Genomic DNA, 7,179 nt, shown 5'->3' on the forward strand with positions numbered 1-7,179 from the left:
CATTACAGTTTACATTTATTTCTCTTAGTTTATTGATTCTTAAAAGAAATGCCCATAAAAATATCTTGCCATCATTTCAATTGGGTTGTCTGTTTCCTTTGGGGGGGGGTTTGGTTTTTTTTATTGGCTATTTTATTTACATTTCAGATGCCATCCCCTTTCCCCATTTCCCCTACATAGAAAACCCCTATCCCATAACCCCCTTCTCCTTTTTGCTTTTATACAATATTTTTTAATGTTGACCAATGGCTTTATAAATTTGGTAATGCTCAATATCAATCAGAAGGGTAACCTAATACCCAACCTAGATATATCAACTATCTTTGACTGGCGGAGACATGTGAACATCTGCCTCCATGTCTGGCCCCCCTCTCTCTTTCTCTCTCATCACCTAGCTTCTCCTCTCATTCTCCCCCTCCTCTCCTTACTCCTCCCACCTTAGCTCCTCCTACATATCACCCTTCCTGTTAAAATAAAACTTTTCTCTCAAAATACAGTTAAAGCATAACTATACCAATTTATGTCAGTAAGGTGCAAGATAGACCTAATACCCAGTCCATCATTTTGTTGACTAAGCAGAACCTCTGTCATCTCTCCTAAATAAAAGACTTAGTTCTGAACCTGGCTTTTTTTCTAGGCTTTAGAATGATTGTCAGCTGAAAACCATCCTCTCAAATCTTTTCTCTCAAAGTAAATAGCAAGGATTAGCTATGAGACTTGGATCTGCTCAGTTCCTGGGCCCAGACCAGAAAGGGATATCATCCTTAATGAGACACTCTCTCTCCCTTCCGTAACAGTAGTGATTCTTCCATAAAGTTTAATCAAGTTCTGGACTCTGTCCTGCCTCCTCTTAGGAACCAAGTTTCATTCTGCTCTCTTGGTACAGTTTTTGAGCTTAATTGCCTAAAACTAGATTTCCCTTTCATAATTTCTGAATCACTTTGGAGATAAAGGAGACAGATGGAGATGAAAATATCAGCTTTATCACTTGTAAGAGCCAGACTTGGGAGGGTGGCTTACCTATGTTGTTCCTAGCACATTTTTAAAACATGTCTTCAAACTTGGGCTTACTCACCTAGATAGGAAGCAGGAAAAGACTGCAGACACATCCAACCCACTCTTCATGGGGGTGGCAGTTTTTAAAAGTTACAGCAGAGGAGGTCAGAGGGGAGCATATGCTTCATGGAGAGCCGCCTACTGGGAAAGGCAATAGAATGAGATGAGGCCTGGCTGAAGCAACTATATATGTCATCTCTCTGGAACTCACAGGAGATGAAGCAGGCCTGAGGGTGTTCAGAATGTGAGCAGAGTGTGCTTCCAAGGGCTGCTGTGATGATTTCTCAGTAATTTTGTGCATTAAACAACAGAATTTTGTTATCATGTGGTTCAACAATCTGAAAATATCTCACTGAGCTAAAGGCAGGGTATTGACAGGGCTGCATTCCTACTGATGCTTCTAAGGGAAACTCTCCCTCCCTCCTTCCCTCCCTCTTTCCCTCCCTCTTTCCCTCCCTCCTTCCCTCCCTCCTTCCCTCCCTCCCTCCCTCCCTCCCTCCCTCCCTCCCTCCCTCTTTGCCTCTCTCCCTCCCTTCCTTCCTCCCTCCCTCCTTGCCTCCCTCCCTCCATTATTCCTTCCATCATTCCTTCCTTCCCTCTTTCCTTCCTTCCTTCTTCTTCCTCTTCCTCCTTTGCCTCCTTTTTCTGGCTTTTGATATTGCCCACATTTGCTGGCTTGTGGCTTTCATCCAACGACAGCATCACTTCAACCTCTACCATTGGCAGAACTTCTGAACCTCCCTCCTCTGTCTACTAATTGTGATTAGAGCGGGCACACTTAGGTAGTCTAAGACAATCCCTAAAGACCATATATCTAAGCCCAGTGATCAGGTCCCGACTGTCATGGAATCACATAATCACAGATATAATGATGATATGATTTGGATGATATTATATGATTTGGATATGGACATGTTTGTGGGGCACCATCCTTCTGTTTACAGTCTTCATGGATGCTTGGATAACTGGGAAGAAATGTCTCTAACCTGTCCTGTCAGAAGTGTCACTGTTGAATCTGTCTGCTCAGTTCTTGTGTAGAGAGTGTCTGGATTCACAGACCTTCTGTCTACTGCAGAGCCCTCTCTGCAGAGAACTGAGACTTACCAGCCTTGTGGTCTTAGTGCCCGATGGGACGACAGTACATCCAGTGCTTTAGGGGGCTCTAAGTTTTATTTTATACTTTAAACAACTCTGAAAACTAGGTATAAATATTAAAAAGTAGATATCAATATTTCCATTTTATGACCAAAACTGATCCTTACAACTAGGTCTTTCACTTCAGACTCCAGTGGTTTTCTGTTTTCCTTATATCTTCTCTGCCTTGCATAACAGTAAACTTCTCAGATCTTGTCCCAGCCACCTTTATGAAAGGACCTAATTTATTTCTTGCTTGCAATTACTGGTGGCTTCCTCTGTGTGGTACAAGACCTGTCACGACTTGTTCCCAATGACATAGAGTAGAAATGAATGCCAGAATGTTCTTGTGTTCTGATCCTTATGCTTTAGCTTCTAATTCTTTCAGTCCAGCTACCGGAGTGCTCCTCCAGAGTAGCTGCATAACACTGTACAATATAAAGGAATGCCTTTTGAAAAGTTCAGGGCTGGCAACTCTGCCACTGTCCATGGGAAATCTGATGGCTATTTCTTCCCAGGCACTGAGTGGCTCCAGTTCTTTTTACAGAATAACATGGATAATTAACACAGGCAATGCAGGGTAGAATTTAATGGAAAGAACTGAGACCATTTGTTACTACATTGTGACCAAGGCATAGAAATAGTTCAAGAATGTATCTAAACTAAATATACATACACCATATTTTCTGAAAGCTGAAGACTTGAAATAAAATAGATACTTGATGAATATTTATCTGCTGAATACATCTTCTAAACACTAGGCAGTGGCAGAATTGATACTGACTATTATCATCATTGGATGCCTTGAATGTTACTATAATGAGTGTAGAAATATCAGGATTGGCATGTAAATTTGGCAACATTCCTTTCCTGTGTTTCATTACCATCAGCATATGTTAAAAAAAAAAAAAAACCATAGCAGTGAAGACAACAGTTGCCATGTAGTAGAACTCATGAGACATTGAGGTGATTCTATATCTTGATCTAGGTGCTATAAAATGAAATTTCCTTGTCTCTACCCTTAAGATGGTGCAGGCAAGACCGACACTGAGCTTAGCACACATCTATCTTTGTACCAGTAGTTTTAGGGTATATAGTGATGGCAAGATTCCCTCTGCAAATGATTAGCTTAGAAAATACTTCTCTAAGAGTTTAGGCTATCAAACCTGCATTACCTGGCAAACATGCATTGTTACGGTGAACATAAGCCAGGGAAGTTCGTTTTATTTCAGATTTTTAGACTTCTTTGAGGAACCAATTATAATCTTGTTCTGTGACAGATGTGAGCAATTGGCTGAAATGCTCAAATGCTTCAGAGGATCCATCAAGACGAAGAAGTGACACCAGCTTTCTTTTGATCCGATCCTTCATAACTGATGCATTTTATTACTTTGCTTTTAAAACATGTTCAACATGTAAAGCAAATGTATTAAGATCAAGTGCATACATGATTAAAGAGTCAGCTAAGCAGCCATGATAGTCTTGGATTAAAAAATAGCATTATTATTACCTCTCCACAGAGGCTCCCTCTTTAAGTATACTCAGGGCCGTCTTTATAATTTATTCCTATGTGTGCATATTTCATATTTATATTATAACTTTAAAAATATGCTTTAGATATGACCTATTGAATTGTTATCATGAAAGTTGACAAATTAACTATGGCTTTTCTTTTTCTCTTGTCCTGCTTCACATACCCACACTTACCTCCTTTCACTTGTTTTGTCTTAATACTTACATTTTTGTTAGATCCCTTATTATTAAGACTATGTAGGGGCAATATTGTGCTTCTGTTAGTGGCCTGTGATCATAGTTTTGTTCTTTGCTTTGTCTCTTAATTATCTTTCATAATGCCTTGTTTTGCAAATTTAATTAATTTTCCATTAAGGCGACATTGATTTAATCCTAAGCCTGCTCACAGTTATCTCAGTGTGTTTTTTGCATGGACCTTCTTCTCAAGCCTTCCTTTTCGAGACATTGTCCTTGGCACCTGTGACCAACTTTTACACAGGAAGCCTGGGCATTCTTTCTGTCCCTGTCCCAAACTGATCTCATGTCTTTCTATATACTCTGTGCCTTTTGTTGTTGTCTTCTTGCTTTTGTGTATGGTGAAGGACTTGTTTCATTGAGCACATTTTCTGAGAATAGATGCACAAAGAAAAATTTCCGGACATCTTGCATTTCAATGTTTCTGTCTTGTTTGTAATTATCCTCCAGGATTTTGAGGCCATTCTTCAATATCCTTTTAGATTCTAGAATTGCTTTTGAGAACTTTGAAGTTTCTTTTTCCTGTTGCTTTAGGTCTGACTTATATTTCCTCCTACATGAATGGTATTTTCTTCAGTTCCATTTCAGAAATGCCTGAATCTGATATGACCTTGTGCGAGTCTTTCGTTCACTTCAGCATTTGACAAAACTTTGGTTTGGAACCCACGCCATCAGCTTTGCAAAGATCTCAAATCATTCTGTAGTAGCATTGCCATCTAGCTAGTCTGAAATTCCTTATGTTAGAGGAGTGACGTTGTCCATTAAAATTGAGTTTTACCCCTCTGCTAGTTTGTCTTTTCATTTTTTCTAAATCTTTACATTTTTATAGTTCCTTATTCCAAGTCTTTGCTTTTGGTGGCCGAGAGCTGCTGGTTTCCAAAGAGTCAATGAGGCAAAACCATACCACAGTGGTTCTGAGATGGTTTTCTCTTTATAATTCTCATGAGCACAGAGTTTTCCAGAGTTTTCTTCATGTGTGGTATCACAACAGATATAATATCGATACAGACACAGAGACCAGCTTGTTTTTATTAAGCCTGATGCTACAGAGATCTGGAAAAGAATGTAAAACAAAGGTACAAGCACCACATTTTACTTTTTGTTTTGGATTAATGATTCCTTCACAGTAATGTAGTTATTTGTGTTATATATTAAGTATTTTGTGTAATATACTGACTATTCTGCAAATATTTACTTAGCAGAGTTTTTTTTAAGTTTTCATATGAAGAATACTGATAGAAATAACCAGTTTAAAAAAGCTTTTCAAGATTCTAAATATTTTTAAAGAATATTAAGGGCTTCTATACCAGAAGGTGTGAAAATTATAACCATAAATATTCCTTATTAGACTATTATAGTCTTGTTTCTCAGGTACAATACTTTAATTTTTCTTGGGATATTAATTTATATTGTGTATGTGTGTTCTCTTTGTATTTATACATGTGCACTTTACATGTACAACTTGTATGTACACATACATGGTGAATCTATGTGTGTTTGTGTGTATATATGCATGCATTTATGTGGGGACAAGAGGTTTATGTTGGTATCTTTCTCTATCCCACTTTACTTTTGGGGAAATGTTCTTCGTGTGCCTTTAAATAAAGGCATCGCCCCTTACCCAGGCAGGTCCTCCCTTGCTCTGGTTTCTAGCCTTTGAACATCTGTGTCATTCAGGCTGTTCTCCATTTTACCCATGGCCGACTGAGAGCTTGGGTCTTCCTTCTTTGATACACAAGTTGTCATTTACTCTAAGGCTCCCAGTTTCCAAAATGTTGTTACATTTGGCTTCTTTCTCTTTTCTGTGAGTTTATGGTTATAAAAATGTCAATATAAATATCTCTTCTAAGATTTGCTAATCTATAGCAGAATTGTTGAGTGTGTTGAACATTCCATCATTATACAGAACTGGGTCCAATCTTTATATGGCCCAGGCATGTGGCCAGTGTTTATTTTTGTGTTTCTTTCTGCAGAGTCCGAGATGATGTCAATTTCTGTTGCCAAAGTTGTCTCTAAGTTCTCTGCTCAGTTCATTTTTAGAAAAGTACAGATAGGCTGGAAAATCTAGTATTAAAAATCATCCCTAAGATTTTCTCTTCCTCCTCCTCTGTTTCCCCCCTTTTCCTCTTCCTACCCATCCTCTTTCTCCTCTTTCTCCTCCCCCTCCTCCTTTTCCCCCGCTCCTCCTCCCTCTGCTCCTCCCTCTCCTCCTGCTCCTCCTCTTTTTCTTTCTCCTCTTTCTCTTTCTTCTTGTATTTAGGCATTAAATAAATACACTTGATTTCACTGAAGTTGTAACAATGAGCAGTTTCACAATGGCACATGTTTTGTCTTTTCCAATACTTTTATCAGATGGGCATCAACTATGTCTAGAATTTTATCTCCTGTAGGAAATGACACAAAATGCAGATATGCTGAATGTTCTATAGAGAATTTTTTTGTTGAGGACCTCTGTGAACTTGCCGATTTTCTTCTCTATATTTTTTGTTTTCTGTTTCCATAGCCTCAAGAGCTGCTTCTTCTTCCACTAGTGGATCTTGGCCTTTTTCTTCTGTTTCTCCTCCAGAGTGGCTATCACTGCCTGGTACTTCCACCCAACGTCTTGAATCCCAGGTAAGCAAACTTGTTACAGGGTGGAGGGATCCCATCCAGCACCTTAAGGCCTTCTAGGGTGGCCTGGCCTCGCTTGGTCTTGTGGGGCAACATGCCTCACACAGTGCCAAAAACTGTGGCTGGGGGCTCAGAAGGGGTAGGGACCTTGAGAGGGGTTGGTGTTCATCCACTTTCAGAGAAAGGGCAGATACTTTAACTTGTTTCTGTAGAAATTTCCAAAAATGTTGATGCCATCACAGTATACAAGCACCACCTTCCAGCCCAACAATACCTGCTTGGCCACAATGGCCTCACTCATCCAGTAGTAGACCGTGCCCCTCCACCATCTTTGGCAGCTGCTTGGGAAAAGCTGTAGAGATATTTTTTAGCATGCAGATTCATTAATATTTATTGAACACTGTAAGTTTTGACTTCTAGTGACATCTCAGTAGTGTTTAGAGAGACTGTATTCACTTTTGAAGACCATTTAAAGCACAGCTGGTACTGGAAACATTTTTAGAAAAACGACTAACTAAAATCTACCAATACAGAAAAATATCAGTGTACCTTGGTTTGATCTTTATAAAGACATTTCCATTTTCCATTTGTTCAAGTGGACCAGGAGTGACA

General features: G+C 39.3%; 1 pseudogene; it reads right to left on the reverse strand.

Moving 5' to 3' along the window:
* Positions 1–6,334: 6,334 nt before the first annotated feature.
* On the reverse strand, positions 6,335–6,736 carry LOC117705208 (large ribosomal subunit protein uL13 pseudogene; annotated as a pseudogene).
* Positions 6,737–7,179: the final 443 nt, after the last annotated feature.

This window comes from Arvicanthis niloticus, chromosome 3, assembly GCF_011762505.2.
Source record: "Arvicanthis niloticus isolate mArvNil1 chromosome 3, mArvNil1.pat.X, whole genome shotgun sequence".
Lineage (NCBI taxonomy): Eukaryota > Metazoa > Chordata > Mammalia > Rodentia > Muridae > Arvicanthis > Arvicanthis niloticus.